At 49.1% G+C, this 27997-nt stretch overlaps 1 protein-coding gene across 5 annotated transcripts in view; it reads right to left on the bottom strand.

Annotated features, from left to right (window-relative positions):
- Positions 1-27997, bottom strand: part of PHF21A (PHD finger protein 21A) — a 679011-nt gene that overhangs the window by 545750 nt on the left and 105264 nt on the right. For all 5 annotated transcript variants that reach the window (XM_086959648.1, XM_086959652.1, XM_086959650.1 and 2 more), the window contains exon 2: positions 16886-16928. The gene's annotated coding sequence lies outside the window, so the exon portion shown is untranslated. The remainder of the gene's footprint in view (positions 1-16885; positions 16929-27997) is intronic.

Below are 27997 nucleotides of genomic sequence, written 5' to 3'. Positions count from 1 at the left end.
CTGCGGCCAAATTTCACAAGTGTGAGCAGGCCTCAGAATCAGTCTTGTTCATCTATGGGCCCTCCAGAGGCCTCCTCCGATAGTTTGCCGTCGGCGAAACGTTGCCGGTCCTTCCACCAGTCTTTCATGGCTTTCTGCAGTGCTTTTGGATCCGTGAAGATCGTAGACCTCCTCTGCCTGTTGATCCACAGTTTAGCTGGATAAAGCATTGCATAGTCAACCCGAGCTCTCTCAGTTGGCGCTTCATGGGGACGAATTGACGTTGTGCCTCCTGTACTCTGGCCGTAAAGTCCGGAAACAGGGAAATCGTGCTTCCATCATATTGCAAAGGCTGCTTCTCTCTGGCCAGCTTCAGAGCAACGTCACGGTCCCTGTAATTCAAAAGTTTGGCTACAATTGGACGAGGTGGGGCCCCCGGCTTTGGTCTCGGGCCTATCGTACGATGTGCTCTCTCCACCACGAACATCCCTGAAAACACGGAATCACCCAATAGTTTCTTTAGGAGGGCCTCCACAAAGAGTTCCATATTGCCCGTTGGGGTACTTTCCGGTAGGCCAGGGATACGTATATTACATCTACGTGACCTTGCTTCCAAATCCTCTGCCTTATCCTGGAGTAGTTGGATCACTTTACCTAGCTGTTTATGCTCCGAGTCTAGGGTCGTTTGTGCTTCCTCCACCTCGCCAATGCGTCGCTCTGACATGTCTAGGCGTTCGGCATGCTTGTCAAGCCGCTCCGCCATGCGGTCCATGCGGTACGTTAAGGCGTCCATTTTGGTCCCCAATGACGCAATACCGCCTTGTAAATTCTTTTCCATAGCGAGCAGAATGTGGCGTATGTCTGACTCAGTGTCCTCACTCCCTGTCGCTTTCCCTTATCCAGCGTCCTCCTCGCGAGCAGGGGTATCAGTGGGCGTTGACTTCTTGCTGGAGTCAAATGATATTTTGGGTTGTGTTCTGTCAGGGCGACCCATCTCGATTCCCTGTAGCTGCTCCACCTCCAGCAGCACTCGAGCCACATGATGCACAGTCTCTATGCCCTGCCGTAGTGTCAGGGAGACGTATTATTTGTGTAGTACCGATGGTCCAAGGCCTACAGAAGTAACCAAGACGTCATTCCCAAATGTGTCCACGACAATCCCAGGGCGTAAGATGGCCTTCCGAGCAGGGACTCGTCCGTACCCGTCAGTCCGTGCGCTCTCAATCCATAGTGCATGCACCAGTAGCATCTGCCAATGTAGTGTTTATGTATCACGAAAGGGGCCAATATAGCTCCGCCAACAGGGCCGACCTAGTAGCGGTCAGTGTGGGGGATTACTCTTTGCTCCAGGGTGTGTGTCCTACATCACAAAATGGTGTCGCTGGGTAATCATCTAATGGAGCCAGTACGAAGTCCCCTTGTATGTAGTCAGCACCCCCACAGTAGAGCTCCGGACTAACGTTTGAGAGGGAGGGTGGGGTGGGGGGGGAAAGGCTGAATATCCAAGACTGGGGTGTTCTTCCCACTCTTCGTTGAAGCCCCCCCTTGGGCCGCGCTGCTAGGCCGCAGCACACCGCCGAGGCCCAATGGGGGAAAAATGTGCCGCTCTCCCGGCATCCGCCTATGCTGCCCCACCTCGGAGTGTACACGATGGCTCGCCGTCCCAGGAGTCAGGCCCGCAGCAACAGACGCTCCTGCACTCAGCGCCGGGCCCTAACAAGAGGAATAGGCCCAGCGGCACAGTTGAAGCCGGGCGCTCGGGTGAGGCACCGGCGCCGCAAAAGGGTCCCGAGGCCGGGCGTCGCACCCCCAGACAGCCTCTCAGCACAATGAGGAGCAGGGCTTGTGGCGTAGAGCTGGGTCTGTTGCAGGCTCTTCTAGGTCAATGGCTCCAGCTAGATGCGGAGCAGGGCTCGTGGCAGAGACCTGGGTCTTATGCAGGCTTTTCTACGTCAATGGGTCTAGCAAGAGGCGGAGCCGGGCTCATGACTGAGACGAAACAAGTTACTTACCTGTAACTTTAGTTCTCCAGTATTGGCAACTTTCATAGATTCCCATTGCTTGTATCATTCCCCGTCGTCGGAATGGGAGCCTCGGTAATATATATATATATATATATATATATATATATATATATATATATATATATATATACATATATACACATACCTAGGTAAATACACCCTAATAGGTGTAAAAAAGTAAAAAATTAGGCCTAGGCCTCATTATATTTTGTAGCCTATTGGTGTCATTATGTAAAAAGACCCAAAAGTCACCTTAGCAACCAATCAGATCAGCCTCACCCTGTGGAACCTTCCTGAGAAAGCTCAGAGCCTCAGATTTTCGTAGCCGTTGCTTTGCCACATAATCACCTAGCCCTAAAGTGAGCTTTCCCAGGGGAGGCGGGTGGGCGCATAGGAATCTATGAAAGTTGCCAATACTGGAGAACTAAAGTTACAGGTAAGTAACTTGTTTCTTACTCCAGTATTGGAACTTTCATAGATTCCCATTGCTTGTATCAGAGTAGATAGCAGTTAACATACCTCAAACATTTCGTGCATAGTTACAGAACCATTACAAACCAATGATATCACAAATTATAACAACCATAAAGCAGTAACCATAGCATAATAAATGAAATGTTTGAAAACAACAGGAGGAGGGAAGAGAGGAAAGCTCACCACTTATTGGAAGAGATTTCTCAGGACTGCTTGTCCAACCGCCGAATCCTCCTTTGCAGCCGCCTCCAGGCAGCAGTGCCTCGTGAATGAGTGAGTACTGCTCCAGGTGGCCGCTCTGCAAATATCCTTTATCGATACTCCAGCAAACAGCGCCGTTGACGCTGAGATAGATCTTGTGGAATGTGCCTTCACCTGTCCTTGCAAAGGCTTGCCTGCCGCCTGGTGGCAGAAACGGATCGCACTTGATATCCATCTAGAAATCCCCTGCTTTGACAATGGAAATCCTTTCCTTGGGGCTCCAAAAGCCACAAATAGCTGGGGTGTCTTCCGAAATCCAGCTGTGCGTTGTAGATAGAATTTCAAACATCTCTGAACGTCCAGAGAATGAAGAGTCCTCTCAGCCTGGGTTGAAGGCCGAGGAAAAAAGGAATTCAGAACCACTGGTTCATTAAGATGAAAGTCTGTCGGTACCTTCGGAATGAACTTGGGGTTCATTCGTAGGATCAATGTATCATTCTTGAACTGCAAGAAAGGTTCTTTGATAGTTAAAGCCTGAAGCTCTCCTACTCTCCTTGCAGAGGTGAGTGCCAGAAGAAGCGCCACTTTCCATGATAGGAACTTTAGGTCCGCCTTATGTATTGGCTCAAATGGCGATCTCATCAGTTGAGCCAGGACCACATTCAAGTGCCACACCGGAGGTGGGGGCCTAACTGGCAGAAAGACTCTAAACAGTCCTTTCAGGAATTGTTTTATTACTCTTGCTGATAATAGAGAAGGGCCCGGTCTTGTTCTTCTATACCTGGAAATAGCTGCCAAGTGGACCTTGATGGAAGCATGAGCCAGACCTGCCTGTACCAAAGATAGAATGTATGGCAAAAGTTGATGCGGAGCTGAAGAGAATGGATGCACCTTTTCTCTCTGGCACCACAAATAGAACCTCTTCCATTTCGCTCTATATGTCTTATTAGTGCTAGGAGCTCGTGCCTGCGCCAAGATGTTCCTGCATTCTTCTGAGATGTCTAAATCCTTAAACTCTCTGTATTCAGGAGCCAAGCTGTTAATTGAAGCGAGCTCGGGTTCGGGTGGAGAACCTGGCCGTTGTACATTGACAGAAGTGTCTGGTTGGGGTGCAGATGAATGGGCTGTTTCTCCGATAGAAGAAGCAACTCCGTGTACCAGAACTGGCAAGCCCAGGCAGGCGCTATCAGTATCATCCTGCACCTGTCCATCTTGAGCTTCTTGAGGACTCGAGGAATTAGGGGAAATGGCGGAAAGGCGTAAACAAACGCGCCGGACCAAGACATCGAAAGGGCATTACCCAGTGACCCTCGGTGGTGTTCCCTGCTTGCATAACACCGGCATTTCTTGTTCTTTGGTGTTGCAAACAGGTCGATCGCTGGGGTCCCCCAACGGAAGAAGATGTCCTTGACCACTGTGTTGTCCAATTACCACTCGTGTGAGACTGCCCTCAGGTGGCTTAGTGTATCCGCCTTCGTGTTGCATACTCCTGGAAGGTGTTCTGCCACGAGCGTGATGTTCTGCGATATCGCCCATTCCCACAGCATCTGGGCTTCCTGTGAAAGCAGTGGCGATCTTGTGCCTCCCTGCTTGTTGACGTAATGCATTGCGGTGGTGTTGTCCGTCCGCACTAGGATTGCCGAATTTGAAATCCTTGGAAGGAAAGCCAACATCGCCAATCGAATAGCCCTTAGCTCCAGAACGTTGATATGGAAGCGACGTTCTCCCGGAGTCCAGTGACCACTGACTTGGAGGTCTTGCATGACCGCTCCCCAACCCTGAAGGGAAGCGTCCGTGGTAATGACGCGAGGAGCCGGTGCAGCCCTGAAACTGAGACCCACTGTGAGGTGAGATCTTTTCGTCCACCATGAAACCGGCCGTTTCATCTGCTGGGTAACCGTCACTCTGTCGTCGAACGACCCTTCCACCTGTCTCCACTGAAGGTCCAGTTCCTCCTGCAAGGGGCGCATTCGTAGCCTGCAGTGCGGAATCAATTGAATACAGGATGAAACCGACCCTAGAAGAGATTTGTACATCCTGACTGTTATCCAACTTTTCTTCTGCAAACGAGCGGCTGAAGACATGAGTTTCATCTGTCTCTCTTCCGATGTGAAGGCCTTGCACACCTGAGTATTGAGTATCGCTCCCAACAACTTCACCGTACCTGCCGGCTGAAGAACCGATTTTTCCTTGTTGAGTTGTAAACCCAGATGAATAAAGAGGTTTAAGCACGTGTTCACTGCTTCTGATGCCTCTTGTAAGCTTGGAGCCTTCAGCAGCCAGTCGTCTAAGTACGGGAATACTTCCAGCGTCTGTCTTCTCAGAAATGCTGCTACCGGGGCCAGCACCTTTGTGAATATCCGAGGAGTGGATTTTAATCCAAATGGGAGCACCATGAACTGAAAGGGACTCTTGCCTACTGTAAAGCGAAGGAAACGTCTGTGAGCTGGATGGATCGGGATATGAAAATAGGCATCTTCTAGGTCTAATGTAGCCATGAAGTCGCCTGGGTTCAAGAGGCGCAATATGTCCTGGATTGAAATCATCCGAAACGACAGCTTCACGAGATAGGTGTTGAGCTCCCTTAAGTCCAGGATCGGACGCCACTTTTGTTTCGTTTTGCGGATCAGAAAAAGTCTTGAATAGAAACCTTCTCCTCTTTGTGATAGGGGAACACATTGGATCGCCCCCTTCTGAAGCATTTGTTGAACTTCCTTTTGTAGAAGGTTTAGATGTTTTGAAGTAGTGGCGCGGGGATCTCTTGTAGGTGGAAATTCCTGGAATTCTAGCGTATGCCCATTTCGGATGATGTTCAATACCCAGTGATCCGATGTTATTTCTTCCCAGCTGCTCAGATGTTGTGATATCCTGCCGCCCACTGGAGATCCAAGAAGCGGAGGAACAGTTGGCAGAGTCAGGAGGCCGCTATTGACGCTTGCCAGCATCCTTGCCCTGACGCCCCTGTCGTCCACGAGCGTTCTGACGAGAGAAAGATTGAGATTGTGACTGTCGCTGATAATACTGATTGCCGTACTGAGGTCTGTACGACTGCGACTGCTGCGAGTACCGTTGCTGCCGATAGCCTCCTCTTGGTGAAGTGAAGCCTCTTCCTCTTGCTCCACGGAACGGTGTTTTTCTATATTGTAGGTTTCCCAGAGCCCTTGCTGTCTCTGTGTCCTTCTTTATTCCCTGTAAGGTCTCATCGACATGTTTCCCAAATAACATGTCCCCATCAAAGGGCAAGTCCAAAATCCTATTCTGGACCTCTGGTTGGAAGTAAGTCGCTCTTAACCACCCTTGTCGCCGAAGAACCGCCGCGCTGCCCAGAGCACGGAAAGAAATGGTGGCGATGTCCATCGCGCAGTCAATCATTTCCGAAGAAGAACATTGTCCTTCTTCTAGAAGTTTGTGCTTCAGCTTTAGGGTCATCCGCTAGAAGGTCCACATAGTGTGCCACATCACTCCACATCTGGCGGTCGTATCTTGCTAGGATCGCCAAGGCATTCGCCGCTCTGACCAACAAGCTAGCCATAGACCAAAAACGCTTCCCCGCGTTGTCTAACCTTCTACCCTTCTTGTCTGGTGGAGTTGTGATGGTGGCCGAAGGATTCCGTGATTTCTTCTGCGCCGCCTGCGATATGACCGAGTCTGGTCTAGGTTGTCCAATCAAGCAGGCGGGACTGTCATCAGGAGCTTTATATTTTTTCTCCAAGCGCGGAAGATTTGGAATGACCGTCGCTGGGGACTGCATCACCTTCTTTCCTTCCTCCCATATGTGCTCTACAATGGGAATCGAACGCACCGCCTTACGGTATGCCTCTTTAAAATCGTACAAGAAACAATCCGTAGATGTTGCAGGCATGGTTAGCTTAAAGCGTGCCGTGGCTCTTTCCATCAAACTGAAGAAACCTCCCAGATCAGCCGGAGGTGAATCGACCGGGTCTGGCACTGGCGAAGCCGGATCCGGAGCTATATACTGGTTCCATTCGTTATCAGGGTCCTGATCCTGGTTGTCCCCTGTTTCATCCTCATCCGAGGTATCTACTTGGACTTGCGTCTGCCGAGGATATTCTCTCTCCACTTCCCCCTGTAAAGGAGGTACTGATTGAGCTGCCACCACCTGCGGTTGAACCTGCGCTTGACCTTCCACTGGTCGCGACCCTTGTCTGCTCCTATACTCCTCCAGCATTGCTCTTAAGTCTGTCAAAAGACTCATAGGCATCGTCACCATGCCCTGCTGTGGCTGGGTTTCCTGGTATGCGACCTGTTTTTGTTGACGCTGCTCCTGCCGATAATAATACTCCTCATCTAGGTCAGAATCATGGTATTTTAGATTCAACTGAGATGGACTGTATGCATCCCCATACATCTCATTCTCCTCCTCCGAGTAATCCTCTTCGTCCAACAACAGGGCTGGAGGTAATGATGGCACCTTTCTAGGTGAAGTCATATCCGGAGTTATCCTCCTCTTCCTGATGCCTTCTGTAGCACCTGCCGTCGACGGCGTCAAAAACGAATCCACCATCTCCTTATTTTGAATCGTCGTCAACGGGACCGTCGACGAGAGTACCTTCACCATCGACGGGCTCGTCGTCGTCGACGCGATCGTCGCCGTCGAGATTGCCACCGTCGACCGAATAGTCATCGTCGACGGAATGGTCCTCGTCGACGAGGTGGTAACCGTCGACGTAGTTATCGTCGTCGACGCTGTCGTCGACCAAGTCTTCGTCGACGGCATCGACGAAGTCCTCGTCGACGCTTTCGTCGTCGTCGTCCTCGTCGTCGCTGGATGGCTCGTCGACGACTGAGGAGACAAATTCACCACAGAGGCTTTAGTGCCTTTCTTGACCACTGTAGAGGCCTCTACAGTTGGTTTTTTGAAGGACTTAAATACTTTCTCCTGATGTGAAAGCCCAGCCGAGCGCTCATCCAGTTTAGCCTTTTGCACCTGAGGTGCTTGCCTTTCCCTCTCCTTTACACTCTCGTGAGGAGATTCGTTAGGCCAAGGCTTGCCAGACCTATCAGAGGTCCCACGCATAGCCTTTGAGGGGGGTTCAGATGAAACCTCCACAGATGATCCACCCCTCTTCAAAGAGGTCTTAGAAGATGATGATCTGGCATCTTCCTCATCACTAGATACCACTACCTCCTTCCTTTCCAATTTCTTGAGCCAAAGAAGTAGCCTTCCTTCACGATCACGGAGGGTTTTCACTGGCATCATCCTGCATATTCTACAACCTTCTGCCTTATGGTCGGGGTATAAACAGTTTATACAGTCATTATGTTTATCCTCAGTATAAAGTCGTTTTTTGCCACAAGTGGCACAAGACCTGAAAATGCTCTTCTTTTCCTTATCAGCCATAGTAAAGCTGAAAGAAATCCTGTCAGAAAACTGCTTAAATAGTACCTCAAGTAGAAGTTAGAGCAGAGCTCTAAGGAGACTCCCTGTCACCAACGATGCAGTAGAAAATCTGAGGCTCTGAGCTTTCTCAGGAAGGTTCCACAGGGTGAGGCTGATCTGATTGGTTGCTAAGGTGACTTTTGGGTCTTTTTACATAATGACACCAATAGGCTACAAAATATAATGAGGCCTAGGCCTAATTTTTTACTTTTTTACACCTATTAGGGTGTATTTACCTAGGTATATATATATATATATATATTATTACCGAGGCTCCCATTCCGACGACGGGGAATGATACAAGCAATGGGAATCTATGAAAGTTCCAATACTGGAGTAACTGGGTCTGTTGCAGACTCTTCTAGGTCAATGGCTCTAGCACGATGCAGAGCAGGGCTTGTGATGGAGACCTGGGTCTTATGCAGGCTTTTCTACGTCAATGGCTCTCAAACGATGCGGGGCAGGGCTTGTGGCATTGACATGGGTCTGCTGCAGGCTCTTCTACGTCAATGGCTCTAGCACGATGCGGAGCAGGGCTTGTGGCAGAGACCTGGGTCTATTACAGGCTCTTCTAGGTCAATGGCTCTCAAACGATGCGGAGCAGGGCTCGTGGCATAGACCTGGGTCTGTTGCCAGCTCTTCTAGGTCAAAGGCTCTAGCACGATGCGGAGTAGGGCTTGTGACGTAGACCTGGGTCTGCTGCAGGGTGCAGCCTGTGGACACGAGTGGAGTGGACTTGAGTTGTCGGTTTGGGGGGGCAGTCAGAAAGGGAGTGTATGTCGCCTATGGAGTGATAGGACCATTTTCATTGACAAGAGGAGTTGGGACTCAGGCTGAATACTTGTTGGAAATTGGGGTATATAGTGTGGGGAGGTCTTCCAAGTGAAAAGAGACTGTGCAAACTTGTTGCCTGCAATATGTGCCCACTTTGTAATGGGTTTGTTTAGTTTCAGGAAAATCATATGCAACGAGATGCTGAACTTTAGGTCACCTCTCCCTTTTAACATTAGTGGAAACAAAATATGGGTTCTCAACCAGCTGGACACAGAGCCTACAGATGACTCCCACTCTCTCTAAGAAAACTTTTAAAGAAAAGGAAAAGCAAATGTTAAGACCGAGATGCAAGGAAACAAAAATAAAACTACTTGAAGACAAATTATAAAGACAAGGGAGGAAAAATGCAAAATGTGCTATGCATAAACGTGGTATCCAGAATAAGTATTCTTTGCAGTTTCAGGCTGCAGTCCAAAAACATTTCTATATCTGGTCTAGCGTAAGTCAAAGTCTGAGGTTTTTTCTTTGCAGCCAAACAAAGGCAGCACACATTAAAATCAGTAAAGCATAAAATATGTTGATCTAAAACATAAGCAGTTTTTAAATAAACAAAGGCTGCAATTCTGTGGCCAATGTGGCCATGCTGCGGCAGACGTCTTGCACAGGTAGTGGAGTTCTGGAGGGCGGCAGTACTGCACTTGACAAGGATTACGGCACTGGTGGGGTCATCAGATTGTGCCTCTTAGGCATTCTGGCGAGGAGACCGCAGGAAAAGATGGAAGCCAGGATGTTTGTACTGGGACTGGTGTTGGAGACGCACTGAATAGCGTTTTGCTGGGTGGCGGCATGAGCTCCAAGGGAGGCGCAATGGGAAAAGGATTTGCTACAATGAGCTTTAGCTGACGAAGTGCATATCAGGCTTACAAGGCGAGATGAGAAGGAAGATTTAGCAACTTGGGGAAGAGATGTTTTGTCGCAACATAGCCCCCCTTCCTCCCCGGGAGGGGTGGGGGTGAGGGGGTGTCAAGGACTGGGATGGGTGGAGTCTTTGGGAACACCGGACTGTGTTGTGTAGCATGTCCAGGGGGATGTGAATTGATATTAAAAGGATAACAGAATTTTTATTTTTTTAAAGGATATTAATTTGAAGTACAACCATCTTGCAAAGTGCGTTGCTTAATTGTTTATGATTGTTCCATAAAAAAAATGAAATGTCAATGAAGAGATATATATATATATATATATATATATATATAAACAAAGGCTGAAAATGGACTGGTTACAGCAGGGTGTCCAGATAACACACACTATAAATGTAAGAAACGACCTTTCTCTTCCAAAGGACACAATTGCAATCTCCCAGTGCATATGGTTTTACACCCAAACCCCAGTGGAAGCGAGGAGCGGCCTGGCTACGAGTCCTGCAGAATGAAGTTTGATATTACTCTCTAAAATCATAGGAAGACATCTGGGCGGGTTACCTTTCACTGGCTTGTGTTGAGGCCGGGAAATGTGAGTCGCTTTCAAAGTAGAGCATCTCAGAAGTTCACAACAAGCAGTAGACAAGCCAAAAAGCATTCGGACTGGACTGGCTGTGTACTAGATCACAGAAGGCTGTTTCAACCTGGAGGGGAACGGCAGACTGATGTCAAGGAAGGCTTGAGGCCAGGTTGAAGTGAACAAATGGAAGCATCATGAAACAAGCCCAAAGAGATTCACAGAAACACACAGAGAAAGGGCTCACTGAAGGCGCTGCAACACCTGTTCGATAACGCGCCTCAGAAACCGAAAGCACCGTGGGAAACGGACATCAGACAACAGTGTCAGGTTTAGAGGTGGGCGGAATTTGCGTAGTCGCACTATGCACAGCTCTCCGAAATGGTAAAAAATCTCTGCGAGCACGCAGAGTTCAGCTAACACTTGGAATTGCTTGTTCCTCCCGTTCGTAATGCTTTTTTCCTGTTCACATCTCATGAACACGCATTTTGAAAGTGCGAACAAGCAATAAATCCGCTAAGCCACGGAATTTTTGGCAATTACGCATTCTCCGACGAACACGAAATAACCTAAATTCCGCGAATGGAATGGAATTTACCGCCCCGGCCTAGTCTGAGCAGTTTGCTTTTTTCTATTGGAAATATATGATTGGAGCGCGGCTTCAGCACAGTGATACGCATGGAGCACACACTGCAGAGCCCACCTGCTTCTAGGAGGGTGAGCCAGCTGCCTCCCAGGGGTCCAGCTTGGTTTGTGGGGGAGACCCCTGGGAGGTACGGAGGGTGCCAAAGATGGACCATGGCCTGAAGAGCAGGAGAACCATGGTGTTCGGGAGAGCTAGGAGAAGGCTGTTTTAGGGCAATGCTGTCCAGAAGCAGGGTGACACCACTGCAGTTTCTGCCACCTTTGAACTGGTTTCTAGGTTTTGTGTGGTTAACAGGACCTTTTGTGAAGCGGAGTTAATGTGGTACGATATTTTTTTTTTTACTTATTCTGGAGGTATTTGAGAGTAGAGCATTCCATGGGTTGGTCGGTCAGGCACAGTCATTGGAAACTTTAGTGCACAGGGGGCCAGTGGAAGTTTTTTTAGTTATGTTGCCAAAGATTGCCACTTGGTGAGCGGGACGAGGCAGCCATTGGATGTTTTTTTTTTAGTTGTGGTGCCGCAGACTGTCACATTGTTAGACTGATGAGGCACCCGGTGGATGTCTTTGTAGGTGTACTGCCACAGATTGTCACTTTGTTAGCATACGAGGCAGCCAGTGGAGGATTGTTTTAGTTGTGGTGCCACAGATTGTCACTTTATGAGCGTGACGAAGCAGCCAGCGGATGTGTTTTTTAGTTGTGCTTCCACAGATTGTCACTTTGTGAGCGTGACGAGGCAGCCAGCGGATGTATTTTTAGGTCTCGGGACGAAGCTGCGAAGCAGCTTCCGGTCAGAGAATTAATGACCTCTAGTGGAGCCTCAGAACCCGCCTCCATGCCCCGTCTCTCACCATTGGCTGGCTTCCTAAAAGGAGGCCAGCCATTGGAGGAGAGATGCATCACTTCAAACAAGCCCCGTCTTTTTCGGATTTGGGGGCGTGATTTTTTGCATTCTTTAGCCCTGTGACGTCGTCTGTCACTCAGGGCGCAAAAAACACGCCCCCAAATGCGAAAAATCACCATGCTTTCTCCGAGGCATTTCTGCTTTGCCTTGGAGAAAGACGGTGGTGATTTCCACAGCTGCTCTGCTGGTCCCCCCTCCCTCCGCAGCTCTCCTTAGTCCCGCTCCCCTCTACCCCCCCCCCCCGCAGCTCTCCTTAGGTAATCCACATTTTTTTGTCTTGTTTTCACAATTCTGAGACAATCGCAAGAAGCCTGCGCCCGACAAACGTCACTGTACTCCTGTGTAAATCACTCACAGCACACCCGTGAAAGAGGAGCAGGGCTGGGGAGGGGTGCTTAAAATTCAAAGGCTGAGAGGAAGGGTGGGGGCGTCTGTGGTGTGCCTGCGGGTGGGCACAACTGAAGGGAGGGGTTTCAAAGTGAGATGAAAGCAGCCACGGCCCCACAAGAAAGCAAGCCCCTCTTTTTCACCCAGTGATCTCCTGCTTTGGCACCAAACAAAGCACTACAAGGTATCGGGTATTCCAAAAATACCGCAGGGAGTGAATGCTAATCTTTCATGGAGGCCCCTGACCTCGCGCTGGGGTGAGGCTTTCCTGGTGCTCGCGCTGAGATCTCAGCGTCTGCGGTCTGTCGGGGTTGTGTGTGGGAAGGGAGGGGGTGCTTTTCACCAGCAACAGTATGAGGGTGCTGGCCTCCTACATTTCCGCGGGCGTCAGAAAAGAATCCCAACGAAATAATTAAAAATAATAATTCTTGTGTTTTTCGCTAATCTCCCTTGGAAGCATGTTTAATGCTGGATCGGCGCGTCAATTCACACCTGTGGGAAGGACAGGAGACCTCCCGACGAGAAGGTGCAAAGCGGGGAGGTGGGGGGGGGGGGGGGTGTATCTGGTACAGAGGGTCAGTTCTGGTGACGTCAGTGTGTTTCTGGCCAGGGTGCGTTCAGTTAATACAGCACCGGGGGTGTGAACGCTCGAGGCGGTGTCCCCCCGCACACCAGGCCTCGGCGTCGGGATGGAGAGCTGAGCCCCCCCTCTGTCCATGGAAGACCCCTGAGTCCGCCGCGTGGCAGGCGGAGCGGAGGCAAGAGACTGTATTGTATTTTTTTTAATAAAACAAGGGCCGACCGGGGACCAACAGCGGGAACAGCCTGCGGCGCACAAGGGACAAGGTGAGGAGAGGAACAGAGGGGGGGGGAGTGACGAAAATAAATGAAGGGGGAAGAAGAGTGCAGGTCACACCAGGCGAGGGGAGGAAAGATAGACATGGAAGGGGGGAATGGAGGTGTGAGGCCTAAGGGAGAGGGGCGGGGAGAAGAATTGAAGGGAGAAGAAGAAACAGTGCGGGGAACAAAGGAAGGAGAAAATGAGACCAGGCAAGGGGAGAATTTGAATCCACCGCTGCGGCCCTGCACACTCGGACCCGGAGTCCCGGCGCGCCCCCCCCCCCCCCCCCCCGCTCCTGTTGGTAAAGATTTGTGTTACTAAAAGTTCTTATAGCATTATGATTCCGTGCCCCCCCCACCCCCCCTGCAGGGGACGTCACCATTCTTGCACACGCTCGTGCTCGTGAAACACCGGGCTTGGGCCTGTGCGTGAATGAACACATATGTAAGCACCGACCCCACAGGGGCAGCGGCCTCTGTCCGATTTGAGCACCAAGCACGTGCCCCCAGTTCACGTCCCCGATGCCATCGGGTGGATCAAAGGGTGGCCGAGACCCCCTGCGGAACCCGTGTCCACTGCTAGTGTGAAGCCCCCCAGGGCGCTGGGCTCACGGGTGTGCGTGTGCCCCACCTCTCACTGTCAGCCTGCACCCAGCATCCTACAGCCACAGGGCGGGGTGCCAGGAAAAGGGGATGGCGAGCAGGACATCGGTCCTGAGTGGAAGAGTGTGGGGGATGCCAGAAGATCGCGGCGTCTGCGGCCCGTCCGGGTTGTGTGTGGGAGGGGAGGGGGTGCTTTTCACCAGTAACAGTATGAGGGTGCTGGCCTCCTACATTTCCAGGGCAATGCACGTGTGAACAATAGTAGTGTTAACGGCTTCTCAGCTATTGGGCACAGTGGGTTGAGCGCTTGTTGCAAAGTCCACTAGAGGATGCCAGCTTTTTCACCCAGCTGGTAACTGAATTACTCTATTTCGTTACTAGAATGTTAATCTTATTACAATAAAATTATTGTGAAAATAATATGTACGCTAGTATCTCTGGAACTCTGACGTATGCAATTATGTGCCCCGATGCTCCATAAAGTTAGAAAACTAGGGATTCGTCCTGGGGCCTTTGTTGTGCAACATTTTCTCTGCCGCGTCGATCAGATGTTTCATTTCAAACGAAATTACAACAGTGCGCGGAATGCAGAACTTTATTAAGATGTTTGAGGTCTCCTATTACATAATGAATCTCCTTTGGCACAGTGACTGCGCACGAGGACGCGAGCTCCAGGTCCCATGCCTGCACTTGGCAACAGAACTGCACACTCAGGAGATGAAAGTCATGACTCGGCCTGAAATCTAATAAACCTTGAACACGCACAGACCCATGGGCGGATCTCTGCGCTTTCGGCAGATGTGGAAATACAGCTTGGATCGTTCTCGTTTTAATTCAATTGCCAAATAATTTGCGCTGCTTGTCTTGCTTCTGCCACCCTGTTTGTCACTCTGACTCACAGGACCCCCCCCTGCTCTCCTCCCCCTTTCACCACCCTGTGCTCCACCCACGCATCCGCAACCCTCCACCAATTCGAAAGCCGAGCTCGCGGGAGATTTATTTATTTTGCAAAGCATCAAATATCGTCTTCCAGTCACGTCATAGTACTTGGTTTTTTTACATATGGAAGAAAGGGGCGAGGACGCCGCTGTGTCTAGAGTAATGCATATTTTAATTGTTTAAAGATCCTTCAACTAGTATTACCTGAACGTGAGGTACGGATCCTGGCAGGGACGACTCCGCATTTCATCCTTTGGATGGGGATACAGTGACTAACAATTAAATGATCAACATTAATGCCTGTTATTTATAGCAATTCGAATTGGGAAAAACGTCAGTTTTAAGTGCCGTATAAATAAATGAGATGACTTAGCGAGTACAATTCTGGCCACTGGGATATGCTGTGCTATTTATGCCACAAGGGCCAATCCTGGCAAGGCAGACGCTGCTTCCATCCCTCGGATTTGGGCAACCGAGTACTATTAAATTTAGTAACAGTAACAGATATTTAAATACAAATTATTATTATCCTCATTATTACAGCTTAAACCAATTCGGAACACTTTAAAAGTGAAACTATTAACAAACCGTCCCTATTTTGACAGTCATTTTCATTATAAATTCCTCTATTTTTTTTTTCAATAGTGAAATTACATTTAAAGTCTCCTGTAATATGCAATACTGTGAATTTCTGACATTGCAAAGTGGAAGTAAGTTCACTAATCCTGCTTGGATATGTACATCGTTTCTCCCTTCATTAGTGCCTCTCACCACTACATCCTGAAAAACAACTATGCGTTGTCACAGGAAAGCTTAAGTTAAAAAAAGACAGCATATGGCATTGCTAATTGTTAAGAAAGAACTAACAAATCGTGTATTTTTAAAACTTGGGATTGAATTGAAGTAGAGTCTGGGGGTGTTTGGATTTTATTACCAAAAGGCAGTTGGGGTTTAGAGCTGGCTTCGGGCTAGGGTTTGGATCTGACGCCTGTCATCCTGAGAGTTCCTGTTCCTCGCTCCCAACCTTTGTTATCCTTGGGTTCCTCATGGGGTTTTAGCATGGCATAAACACAGGGAATTACACTTTACAGCCAGAGGCGAATGCAGCCGGGACCTAGCTGCTAAAGGCCTGATTTTTTTATTGATGTCTATGACTTAGTCAGGGAAAGCTATATAGAACTGCTGGCGTTGATGCTAAAGGAATATGCCAATCACTCATGTAAACAGTACATAACCGTTCAGAAAAGCCCGCTTCCCCATAAGCTTTTGTAATAAACGTAGAATTAATTTCCTTTGACTCTCTCTGTTTTGGTGCTTTGTATTCCGTGCCAACAGTTGGTGCCTTTGTGAGACACAAATTAGGAGTGAGGTGGGAGGAAATACGTAAGAAAATGGACACTATTGGTTTCATCTCTATACAGTGTTTCTTTAGTGAGATGCTGGAGCAAGGAGGGAGTGTGAGAATGAGAGAGGGACTATACAAGAAGGAGGGAATAGAAACCACAAAGAGAGGTGGAATAAAACAATAATACAACAAAGAAACGACAAAGCACAGGGTGCAAGGAAGCAGAATCTTCCAGGAGAAAGGTGCAACTATCCATGAAAACCAGGTAACTTTAAGCAGAACGGACGGCATGTGCTTTAGACCTTTGTTTTGAAGGTGTTGCATTCCTTATTAATATCCAAGTCTCTGTGGCTTTCTGTGTGTGTGGCTCTGTGTCCGCGAATACTCTCTACTCCTCTCTAATGCTCACCTATTGCCATTGTGAATGACAATACCATTTATTTATGTTTAAAAAAAAAATGAATAAAAATGTCGTGAGCAATGCCAATAGCTCTACCTTTAATAATGCCGAGACCATTGCATTGTAAATGCTTGTTTTAGGTGTGCTGCCACAGACTGTCACTTTGTTAGCGTACGAGGCAGTCAGCTGAAGTTTTTTTTTTGTTGTGGTGCCACCGATGTTTACTTTGTTAGACTGAAGAGGCAGCCATTGGACGGCTTTGTAGGTGTACTGCCACAGACTGTCGCTTTGTGAGAGTGACGAGGCAGCCAGTGGAAGATTATTTTGAGCAGACACCTCACACTAATCCACGGCGTGGTGAGAGCCGCAAACCTACAGGAATACACAACTACAGCGCAAGTTGCAATGCCGCTTAGTACATTGAAAACGCACAATGCTTAAGAGCAATTACTTAACAGATGTATAAACTCACCGAACAGGGGGAAAACATATTCCATTCCACTTCTATATTCGACCTGTAAAAGGAGACAAAAAGCATCACATTTTATTGCTTTCGAGTTAAGAATATAAAGTTGAAATTATGGGAAATTAACAAAAGTAGCTTTATATTTTACCAAACCATCAAGAAATAAAAAGTTTTTTGCCCAAAGTACATAGTATGAGGAGGTACGGCTTCGGTCAACAAAGTTATGGCCATCCTGGTCACATACGTGGGAAAAGTGGTGCCAGGTTTATGCAGAGTAAGCGAGGAAGGGGACAGTGAATCCTCACCCTACCATCCATAGACAGGCCTTTAAGAAAAGCAGCCGACTGACCTCAACCCCAAAGGCCTGTCAGAGACCATGAAGTTGAGTTACTTGACAAGGTAGGTGTCCGACCTATTCATTGAAATAGCCTTTTCACCGGAGGACGCCTTGCCAACTACAGCTGTGGATGAAGAGGTGGACACACAGCCCCTCCGGGTACCACAGAGAGCACGGTCTTTTAACACAAACCAGAGCAGTGGTTTTAAACTTGGTCCACATCGGGCCTCAACAAACACTGCAAAGCGGAGTACTTTGGGGCATGGTGCAGTGCACAAGGGTGGGAGTTAAACAGCGACAACACTACAAACTATCAGAAGCTTCACAACATTCAGCAGTGAACAGGACACTCACATGAAGCAGCAGCCCCTTAACCTGTGTGCAAAGGGGAGCCAGGGGAGCTCTGTGGCTGAGGCTCTTATATTGAGATCTATGTGTAACCTGGAGGTCTGCCACTGATCCCAGGCAGGGCAGACTCAACCTTTTATTCATTCTGAGAACAAGAAAATTAACTGTACTGACTAATAATATGCAGCTGATGAGATACGTTCATGCCACAACCTACCCAACACTGTAGCTTCAGGTTAAAAATTAGACCTAGTCCTGCTAAGGGTTCTAAAACATGACCAATAGTTTTGTGGTTAAGAGCCAGCTAGAGCTGCTCACACTCGGACTATGCACAACAGGTCTGCGAGTGTGGGATAGTCGTGCAAGGGGCTCCTCCGGCCTTATAACATTCATGGCTGCTTCTTGGACAAGGGGTAGTCCGAGCTTGGTCTGCACATGAACTGAGCACACAGAGCAGGCCTGAAGGTCTGTGCAAGGACTGGTCAGGGCATGAACGCATGCACGGCAGGCCTGAGGGTCGGACAGTTCTACGAAGGTCTCTGTCAAAGACCTGCTGGGCATCAACACCAAAAGTAGATCTCTAAGCGACTGTAAGTCACCTCAGTAATATTAACATTGTAGGTCTGCAGCCCTGCTCATGAACTGACATTTGCAGCAGGCCTGAAAGCCTGAGCTAGCCCTGCTCAAGGCATAGATTCATATCTGACAGGTCTTTGATTGAGCTTGCTCTAGATCAAGAAGTCCAAATTACTGTTGCACAGAGCCAGCTGCCCCTGCCACGCTGACCGACGGACGGTCCTTTGCTTATTATTAAGGCTCCCAGCTTTAAGTTTTTACTGCTTTTTACAGATAAATACAGACAGAAAACATTCATTTTCTTGTATGTATTTATTTTTAAATGTGGATAAATACAGAAATTGGGTTTCTTTTTGAGTAATTCTAAATAATGTCTTCCATGACTGCCAGGCCAATAGCTGTTTGGATTGATAGGTAAGGGGGTTAAAAAAGAAACGAATATTAGTAAAGTGGCTTTAACAGCAGTAGCTATGCACCAGGTGGATACTGAAATTTGCATATTTTCATGTAAAAGCACTAAGTTATCTTCTGCTGGTGTTCACAGCACTGAAACCTGGCAGACATTCAAGCATGAGTGCATATTTATTTGTTAAATAAATGTGGAAATATACTAATTTCAGCTCAATTTTTACACAAAACCCAAAATAAATATGGATACAGATACAATTAGCTAAAAATATATATGCATAAATACAAGCGGAAATGGCAAAAAAATATATACCATAAAACCAGGAGCCCTACTTATAATCTAATGAAAGCCCCCTCCAGCCGCCGGAAACTATATTATAACAAGTGCATAAGGTTAAGGATCTCACGGCAGAGCAGAGAGACGGATCAAACGTAGCAATGAGGCAGGATTCACTTCCTGGAGAACAAGTACGATTCCAAGAATATAAACAGCTCGAATAGAACTGGGCCACGAAAACTGATGTTAGTCCACAAACAGGGAGAGACACTGTGCAGCACAAGGGCTCTTATCTTTCTTAATATAAAACCCCTCCGCATCTTATCAGTAAGCAGGAAGGAAAGTCCTACTTAGAAACGCCACTAATTCGAACCCAATAAAAGACTCCCCAATATTAGCTTTCAATGATGGGGCAGCACCAGGAGGACGTGATCCACATACAAGCTACTTATATGTGAATGTCACACAACAGGCTCCAAACACCTCGTCCTCCCAATGAGACAAGATTAAGGAATTCATGGCAGAGTTACATTCGTAAATAAAAGTCAATGCCGTGGGTGCAAGTTTGAAGGCAGGATGGAAATGAAGGTGTAGTAGAGTAGAGCTCAGACAGCTCGACCAAGACACACATGAATGTGTGACGATGAGTATTAATCCATCAGCGCCCAATCAGCTCCCATTAATTCACCCTACAAAGCCTCTAATTATGCCCACAGGCTGGCACACAGCCCCTTCAGAAAGTAACTATGGGTACATCTAGGGAGAAACAACAAGCTGACTATCTATGGCCCCAGTCCTAGCAATCAATCTGCCTTCAGAAGGAGCAGCAAAAGGATTATGTTACTTACCCAGTGTCATCTGTTCTTGACCCAACACTAGATGGCAGGGGTATGCAAAGCATGGAGTAGTTTCTGTCCTGTAACTCAGTTCTGTAGTAGGGGTATCTCTGTTATTGTCATAATCTAGTGAATAGTCCCGCCCATGTGCGTGGACCCCGGAGTAATCAAAAATAATCTCTTAAATTGTCAAAAATTGCAGAACTGCAAAGACATTTGAGAGAATTTAAAGACAGATAACGCAGCCTATATCCACAGGCTACACTGTCCAGTACTTCAACTAGAAATTCCACCAAAAAACCACACAAACAGCACAGCTTGCCCAGTTTCCTCCACAGAGAAACTTGCCTCTACCAGCAAAAGCCTCTGGAATGATAGAGAGGAAGGTATGAACAGACAAGCCCCATAGGCTGCCATTATGTGGCTCAAACAGGATAATGTGCCTTTAAGAGAACTTTCCAGAACACTCTCAGTATCCCAGAATGCACAGCAGGTCCCTTACTTTCAGTTGTTTTTGAAGGTGTAACACGCCAGACCTGTAGCATTCCTTACATGAATATTTTTCTCCACCGGGGAGGAGGGCGGGCGCTTATGACTATAACAGAGATACCCCTACTACAGAACTTGAGTTACAGGACAGAAACTACTCCTTCTGTAGTAGGGGATCTCTGTGTATAGTCATAATCTAGTGAATAGAATGGCAAGCCCATCCCCACACCAAAGCGGCGGTGGAGAATAAAGACATCACACCACTACTGTGGGAACAGATTTCGCAGCGAAGCCTGAGCGTCTGTCCTGGCATCAGTTTCCAGACAGTAATGCTTAGCAAAGGTATGGACCGACTACCAAGTGGCCGCCTTGCAGATTTCTGCAATTGGAACATTACGTAGCAAAGCAGTCGTGGCAGCTTTGCCCCTGGTGGAATGAGACTTAGGTTTACCTCCTAAGGTCTGATTAGCTTTTTGGTAACAATTGTATACAGGACACAATCCACCTAGAAATGGACTGTTTGGAGGTAGCAAGACCGGTCCTGACTAAGCCATAATTGATAAACAATTGGCCTGACCTACGAATATCTTTGGTTTTATCCAGATAAAATTTCAACACCCTCCTAACATCCAGGGAATGGAGAGACCTTTCCGCTGGAGATGAAGGATTCTGAAAAAACATAGGCAAAGTTACGGTCTGTTTGACATGAAAATCAGAAATAACCTTGGGAAGAAATTTAGGGTGAGTGTGCATAACAACCTTAGCAGCATGAAATACAGAATAAGGTTCTTGGCAACACAACGCCTGAATTTCACTCACCCTGCGGCCCGATGTAATGGCCACGAGGAAATCCGCCTTCCAGGACAGGTGCTGCAACAAAGCCTTATGAATAGGTTCAAAAGGCTCCTTCATCAATCTGGACAGCACTACATTCAATTCCCATGAAGGCGAAGGAAGCCGGACAGGAGGGAATACTTTCTTCAAGCCTTCCAAAAATCTTTGATCACAGGGATCTGGAAGAAGGAAGTCTGTGAAGGGCATTTCCTGTAGGCAGTCAATGCAGCGAGATGAACCTTAACGGAATGAAAATTAAGGCCAGACTGCGCCAAATGTAGAAGATAAGGAAGGATGACATCCTCCTTACACGTCGTAGGGTCATAGTTCTTGGACTTGCACCAGATGCAGAATCTCTTCCACTTGTAAGCATAAGAAGTCCTAGTGGAAGGTTGCTTAGCCTCCTTCAGTATGTCCATACAATCCTACCCGGCCATATTGCACTATCTCAGGAGCCATGCCGCCAAACTCAAAGACGAGGTTCGGGTGCACCATCTGCCCCCCCGAACTTCGTGAGAAGGTCCAGCCTGCACGGCAACCATATGTGAGGAAGGAGAGACCGGTGAAGCAGGTCCGTGAACCACCACTGTCTGGGCCATTCCGGGGCGATCAATATCATCCGCGCCCTGGACCTGGACAGCTTGATGAGCACCGCCGGAATCAGGGGAATGGTCCGAAAAGCGTACAGAAAGCTGTTCGACCAGTCGATCCATAGGGCATTCCCCAACGTCCCCTGTTGGTAGTACCTGGAGGCGAAGTCTCAGCATTTGCTGTTTTCGGCGGTGGCGAACAGATCCTCGTCTGGAGTTCCCCACCTTGCGAAGACTTCTCCTGGCACTTCGTCATTTATGACCCATTGGTGGTTTTCCTGAATCAGTCTGCTCAGTGCGTCCGCCTGAACATTCTGCACACCTGGCAGATGTGTAGCCGTTTTCGTCAGTCCTCTGGCCAGAAGCCAGTGCCAGATCGCCTGCGCCTCCTGCGACAGAGTGTGTGATCTCGAGCCCCCCTGCTTGTTGAGGTAATACATCGTGGTCGTATTAACCGTCTGTACAAGCAGAGAGTTGGTCTGAAAGGACGGATGAAAGGCCTTCAGTGCCAAGTGAACAGCTCTGAGTTCCAGGAAATTGATGTGGTACGTGGACTCTGACGGAGACCACGTCCCATGAATCTGTAAGTCTCCGGAGTGCGCTTCCCATTCGTGGAGAGACGCATCCGTCACGATCGTCTGTGTGGGAATGTCCTTGTGGAAGGGAACCCCTCTGAGGAGATTCTCCGCTGAACACCACCACTTCAGAGACTGAAGAGCATGCAGAGATAGTCGTATCGTGTCGTCCCAAGAACCAGTCCTCTGATCTCACTGATCCTCCAAGCACTCCTGCAGTGATCTCATGTGCAGCCATGCGTGAGGCGTGAGGAAGATACAAGAGGCCATCGACCCCAGTAGAGAAGACACCGTCCTCACTGTTGTAGATGGAGCGGTCGTAAGAGCCTGAGCCTTCCTAAGGAGTGATAACCGTCGCTCTTCCGAAGGAGACACGCTTGCTGACAGCGTATTGATGGAGGCTCCCAAGTACTGCATGCATTGGACCGGAGTCAGGACAGACGTGGACATGTTTATATGCAACCCCAGCTTGTTCAATAGAACACACGTCTTCTGGAAGTGTGCTTGAGCTTCCGAGAAGGAGGAGGCCTTGATCAACCAGTCGTCCAGGTACAGGTAGACAAACACCTTGTTCTTCCGCAGGTGTGCAGCTACCACTGCCATGCACTTCGAGAACGTCCTGGGCGCAGACTTCAGCCCGAATGGCAGTACTGTGTATTGATAATGATTGGCGCCGACTTGGAATCGCAGGAACTTCCTGTGTTTCTGTGCAATGAGAACATGGAAGTACGCATCCTGTAGGTCTATAGCACAAAGCCAGTCTCCCTGCTGCAGCGGAGGGTAAATCTGCTGCAACGACAGCATGCAAAATCTCTCTCTGCGAATCCACTTGTTTGCTTGCCGCAAGTCCAGAATGGGCCTGAACTCGTTCTTGTCCTTCTTGCGAACCAGAAAGAACCGTGTGCACAGACCTCTTCCCCTTTGAGGCAGAGGTACGTCTTCTATCGCCCTTTTCCTTAATAGAATGTCGGTCTCTGCCTGGAGCTCGCGCAGCTGAAACTGCGAGCTCACCGGCGGAATAGCTGGAGGCGGGCTGGTGAACCGAAGACTATCCATTGCAAACAATATTCAGCACCCACTTGTCCGGAGTAATTTTTCTCCACTCTGCCAGAAAAAATTGAACGCTTCCCCCCACCGGAGTGGGTAACGGATGTAGGGGAAGTAATCGCTCAGGGCCTAGACCTAGCCGGGCCTTTGGTCGTTGCTGCGGGCTGTTGGCCTCCTCTGCCCCTCTGGCGTTTCTGGAAGGGCTTCCGGAACTGCTGCTGTTGTTGTTGCTGTTGTTGCTGCTGCTGTCGGGCTTCCGGAACTGCTGCTGTTGTTGTTGCTGTTGTTGTTGCTGCTGTCCCGAAGTCTGCCCTCGCCCTCTGCCTGAAGCTCCGAACCGTCTCTGGAACGGGTGGTAGTTCTTCTTCCTCTCAGGCTTCTCTAACCAGACAGCCGTCAGGGTTTTGGCTTCTGCTTTCATACGGGCCATTTCATCGCCCGCATGCTTGCCGAACAGGGTTTCCCCCCAGAAAGGCAGGTCGGCCACCAGCTGTTGCGCCTCCGGCTTGAGTGAGGTGAGGCGAAGCCAAGCGTGACGCCGTTGGTTGATGCCGTGGCAGTATCCATGCGCCGCCAGGAGAGATACATCAGCAGCCGCACTGATGATCTGATTCGACACCATCATCCCTTCATTTAATATCTACAGAAAGTCCTCTTTCTTGTCACGAGGGAGGAGCTCACCTTACTGCTGGAGGGACTCCCATAGGGCACAATCGTATCGCCCAAGCAGAGCCCCGGCACTAGCAGCCTTCATGGTGGTAGATGTCGTCCCACAGACCTTGCTGCCCGCCCAGTCCAGCCAACGGCTGTCTTTATCAGGTGATACTGTCGAAGAAGGAGTGGTGGCATGCTGCTTCTTAGCCGCTGTCACAATGGCGGAGTCTGGTGTTGGGTCCATTCGAAGAAAGGCCGGGTCAGATTCCGGAGCCCGGAGGGAGCTGCCTTCGCCACCGCCGGAGTGAGAAACCACTCCTTGGCGGGCTCTACCAATCCGGGTACCAACAGCAGCAGCGGTCGAGACAGATGCTTTTTGTGGAGCGTCTCGAAGATCACGGATGTCGTAGGTGTTGGTACCGTCACCGTGATCCCTAGCTTAGCCGGACCCCTTAACAGCACTTCCTGGAAGGAGACTATATCGTCAACGGGCGACACCCTCGTCCCTGGAGACTTAGACAGGGTCGGTGAATAATCCCTGGTGGACGAACCCGTACGGGATCTGGATCTGCGCCTCCTGTGGCGTCGTCTAGATCGAGATGACGACCAGCCACGGCTCCGCGATGTCCCTCTCCGGCGGGAGCGCGATCTTCTCAGTCTCGGCCGATCCGCAGGCCTCGCAGGAGCAGGCGATGGTAGTCTGGCCGGGAGCCTCGGCTGAGGGGTCCCCTAAGGTGGCGTTGGATAACGTGGCAACTATGCCGTCCTGGGTGGAGGAACGGAGGGAAGAGGCGGAGGCGGGAGTTGAGGCGGCGGTGACTGACGAGGAGCCGGCCCACGAGGCAGTGGTGGAGGTGGAGGCGCGGTGGGATTTTGCAGAGGCGGACCCTTCGGCAAAGGAGGAGGGGTAAGCGACCTAGGTTTAGTAGGTGTATACACCACTGAGTACACCGAGCCCGGTGACTGTCTTTTTCCTTGGCGACGATGGCGAACCAATCGGCGACCTCCTAGCGTCAGGACTCCTCCTGCGCTTCCTTGGCGTCAAAGAACGCCGTCTCAACGTCGAGGAACGCCTTCTCGACGTCGACCGGTGGCGCCTCCTCGATGGCGAACGCCTCCTCGACGGCGAACGCCTCCTTGACGGCGAGGATCCCCTTGATGCCGATCTTCTCTTCGCCGACGGCGAACGGCAGTGTCGCCTCCAAGGCGAGCGCCGACGCCGGGCCTTTTCTCGACGACGATGACGTCGATGATGGTCTGTTCAGCTCCCTCGACGCCAATCGTCGACGCCGCTTCCCCCCAGAGCCCCGGGGAGATGGAGAACAGACCGCTGTCATCCCCCTCCACGCCGTAGTCGATGCAATCGACGCTGGCGGAGTATGGGGATGCTTGCTGGACTTCCTGCCCCTGGGGAGCCCCCCAGAGGCGTCAGCATGGGCAGATGAAGCATGCCCTGTCCCACCTTGTGCCTTCTGACGTCTGTCCTCGAGGTCTTGGAGCCTGATCTTCATCCTCCCTCTCATGGTCCTGGCAGAGAAGCTTTTGCAGATGTCACACTCCTCAGGGGCATGAGAGGAGGGAAGGCAGACGATGCACACTCCATGTGGGTTGGATTTGGCCTTCTTCGTATCATACTCTGGGCAATTGTCAAATAAGCCAGGCATTTTGACAATACAGGGCACCCACAGGGAAGAAAAAAGGCTTAGTACTTAATAAAAAGCACTACACACAGAAAAAGTGAAAAAAATCACCAAATAAACCCTTGAAAGGGAGAGCTCAATGCTCCAGGGTCCTGCTTGCAGGAGCCGGAAAAAAGAACTGAAAGTAAAAGGGACCTGCTGTGCATTCTGGGATACTGAGAGAGTTCTGGAAAGTTCTCTTAAAGGCACAGTATCCTGTTTGAGCCACATAATGGCAGTCTATGGGGCTTGTCTGTCCATACCTTCCTCTCTATCATTCCAGAGGCTTTTGCTGGTAGAGCAAGTTTCTCTGTGGAGGAAACTGGGCAAGCTGTGCTGTTTGTGTGGTTTTTGGTGGAATTTCTAGTTGAAGTACTGGACAGTGTAGCTTGTGGATATAGGCTGCATTATCTGTCTTTAAATTCTCTCTTAAGTGTCTTTGTAGTTCTGCAATTTTTGACAACTTAAGAGATTATTTTTGATTGCTCCGGGGTCCACGCACATGGATGGGACTATTCACAGAGATCCCCTACTACAGAAGTCTATCTACAGCGCACATGCCTCAAACACATTGTTTCTGCCTTCTGTGCCACCGCTACTCTTCAGAGAGTAGCTGAAAGAGCACTGCCTCTATCCTCCGTGCTGCAGGCACCCTATAGAAAGTAGCTGAGAAAACACTGCCTCTACCCTCTGTGTCATCAGCATCCTTCAGAAAGTAGCTGAAGAACCACAGAAGATAAAAACAAAATCACTACCTCGAACCTCTGTACCACGGTGCCCTTCAGAAAATAGTTGCTAAAAACCTCCTCTACCCACCATACAATCAACACCCTTCAGAAAGTAACTGAAAAAACACAGTCTCTACCCTACGTACCAATGGTACCCTTCAGAAAGTAGCTGGAAACCCAGCTCCTCTATCATTTGTACCATCAGCTTCCTTTAGAAAGTGAATGAATAAGTATATCTCCACCCTCCGAACCACCACCTCCCTTCTGAAAGTAGTTGTAGAACCACTGCTTCTACCCTTCACACTGCCAGAGTCCTTCAGAACGTAACTGAAAAAGCACTGCCTCTACCCTCTGTACCAAGAGTGACCTTTAGAAAATAGTTGAAAAGGCACTGCCTCTACCCTCTGTGCCATCAGCATCCTTCAGAAAGTAGTCGAGTAACCACTGTCTATCTACCCTTCTTGACATAATCAGCATTCAGAAGCAAATAAATAGCACTACCTCTACTCTGTGTGCCATCACCATCCTTCAAAAAGTAACTGAAAAGGTACTTCATCTACTTTCTGTGCCATTATCACCCTTCAGAAGTAGATCGAAACACTGGTTCTACCCTTCGCACCACCAGCGCCCTTCAGAAAGTAACTGAAAAAACACAGGTCTACCTTCAGCACCACCAGCGCCCTCCAGAAAGTAACTGAAAAACCACAAGTCTACCTCCCGCACCACCAGTGCCCTTCAGAAAAAAACTGAAAAGGCACAGGTCTACCTTCCGCACCACCAGAACATAACTGAAAAAGAATGTCTCTACCCGGCGTATCATCAGTGCCCCTCAGAAAGTAACTGAAAATACACCTCCTCTACCCTCTGTACCACCAGCGCCCTTCAGAAAGAAACTGAAAAAGCACATCGCTACCCTACGTACCACCAGAGCCCTTCAGAAAAAAACTCAAAAAAGTATGTCTCTACCCTGCGTATCATCAGTGCCCCACAAAAAGTAACTGGAAAAACCACCTCCTCTACCCCCTGTACCACCAGGGCACTTCAGAACGTAACAGAAAAGGTACTGGCTCAACCCTCTGTACCACCAGCACCCTTCAGAAAGTAACTGAAAAAACACGGTCTCTACCCTACGTACCAATTGTACCCTACAGAAAATAGCTGAAAACCCCGCCCCTCTATCATTCGTACAACCAGCTTCCTTTAGAAAGTGAATGAAAAAGTATGTCTCCACCCTCCGAACCACCAACTTCCTTCAGAAAGTAGCTGTAGAACCACTGCTTCTATCCTTCACCTCGACAGCGTCCTTCAGAACGTAACTGAAAAAGCACCAACTCTACCCTCCGTACCAAGAGTGTCCTTTAGAAAGTCATTGAAAAGGCACTGCCTCTACCCTCTGTGCCATCAGCATCCTTAAAAAGTAGCTGAAGAACTATTGTGTCATACCTTGACATAATCAGCATTCAGAAATAAATAAAAAGCACTACCTCTACTCTGTGTGCCATCCGCATCCTTCAAAAAGTAACTGAAAAGGTAATGCTTCTACCCTCTGTGCCATTATCAACCTTCAGAAGTAGATCGAGATACTGGTTCTACCCTCCGCACCACCAGCGCCCTTCAGAAAGTAACTAGAAAAGCACGGGTCTACCTTCTGCATCACCAGTGCCCTTCAGAAAGTAACTAGAAAAGCACGGATCTACCTACTGCATAACCAGTGCCCTTCAGAAAGTAACTAGAAAAGCA

The sequence above is a fragment of the Lissotriton vulgaris genome, chromosome 2_2, assembly GCF_964263255.1.
Source record: "Lissotriton vulgaris chromosome 2_2, aLisVul1.2, whole genome shotgun sequence".
NCBI classification, from domain to species: Eukaryota; Metazoa; Chordata; class Amphibia; order Caudata; family Salamandridae; genus Lissotriton; species Lissotriton vulgaris.
Note: the sequence above shows the minus strand (reverse complement) of the source record. Positions and strands in the feature narration are given on the sequence as shown.